Raw genomic sequence first — 1,385 nt, 5'->3', positions numbered from 1 at the left:
ATGAGCTTTTTGTTGTCATGTGTTGTGATGTGTCATGTGTGCAAGAATGTTTTAGCTTATTTCCTTACCATGTACCCAAGAAAATATGTTTTGTCTTAGGCATTTGCAAGAGATAGACTTTGCAATTTCAGGTGCAATAGGGGTAGAATTAAAAGTATTTTTCACTGATTAAATTGTGAAGGTTAACACATAAATTCTTTATCAAATATCTTCAGATAGTTATATATATTATTAAAAAATAAGTGACTGCCGGGAGTTGTGGCACATGCCTTTAAGCCCAGCACCCAGGAAGCAGAGGCAGGCAGATCTTTGTGAGTTCAAGCACAACCTGGTCTATGTAGTGAGCTCCAGGCCAGCTAGGGCTATGGGGAGACCCTGTCTCAAAGAAACAAACAAAAAGTGAAATAAAATGAATTTATGAATATTGTTTGGATTGCATGCTATAAAAATATTTAAGTTTTCCAACCACTTTAAGAAAATTTAGCACATGCATTCCAAAATTGTAAGTGGTATATTCGAACTGAGCCAGAATATGGACTAAGGGAGAACATATGAAAATAAGTGGGAAGAAACTATCAGCAATAGTAATAATAGAAAAGAAAATGTATATTTTGTTTTGAGTGGGTTTTGCATTTAAATTATCAGTCTTCATTCTTAGAACCAGCCTTACCAGGTCACTTTGAGCTGTCTTGTTTTCATACTCCTTAACTGCATCAAAAATCACACCAAAAGATGAGTTCTGGGTTGCAAAAGATGATTTATTTTTGCACTTGTTTTACGTCTTTGTCTACCACTTCAACAAATATGCACACACATTCTGTAAGATTTTAGATTGTATCTCATCTCCATCCTTATTTTCATATTGATTACCATCACAGGAAGCCTGTGATGGAATAATTTGGTGAGAAAGGTGTTTCATTCTGTGAATGACTTCAGTTCTACTCCTAAGACATTTTGTATACATTTAATAATTCTGGAAATTTTTATTTAAAAAATATTCATAAACTGGAAGAAGTATGAGGTTTTGGAGGATAAAGCCCAAAAGAAATAAGGTGTGGACTCTACTCTTTCACATTTCACACTCATAAGGCCTAGTTTTGATTTTTAAAGTCTGAGAAATTTCCTCTCTCATTTTATCATACTCTAAAATTTGCTTAAATAAAATTTGAACATTACATAAGTCACAAGAATAAATGAACCCATAGGGTCATTGAGGCACAAGGTTGCAGTGACTAAATATTTTTTTCAAGAACTCTTATTCTTCTTGTTATTTGTACTTTTATTTCATAAGGGGAAGGATGGAAATTATGAGAAAAGTCAAGATTTCTGACATTTATAAAGGATGAATAGGAAAAACAAAACCTTTTGAGACTGTACCTCCTGAT

The 1,385-nt window shown here is 33.3% G+C and overlaps 1 non-coding gene across 1 annotated transcript; it reads right to left on the bottom strand.

The window, feature by feature from the left end:
* Positions 1-693: 693 nt before the first annotated feature.
* Positions 694-819, bottom strand: LOC115067173. Its single transcript, XR_003846610.1, has one exon. It is a non-coding gene; the product is annotated as a small nucleolar RNA SNORA40 (small nucleolar RNA).
* Positions 820-1,385: the final 566 nt, after the last annotated feature.

Source organism: Nannospalax galili, unplaced genomic scaffold (assembly GCF_000622305.1).
Source record: "Nannospalax galili isolate Female #2095 unplaced genomic scaffold, S.galili_v1.0 scaffold100, whole genome shotgun sequence".
In the NCBI taxonomy this organism is placed as follows: Eukaryota; Metazoa; Chordata; class Mammalia; order Rodentia; family Spalacidae; genus Nannospalax; species Nannospalax galili.
Note: the sequence above shows the minus strand (reverse complement) of the source record. Positions and strands in the feature narration are given on the sequence as shown.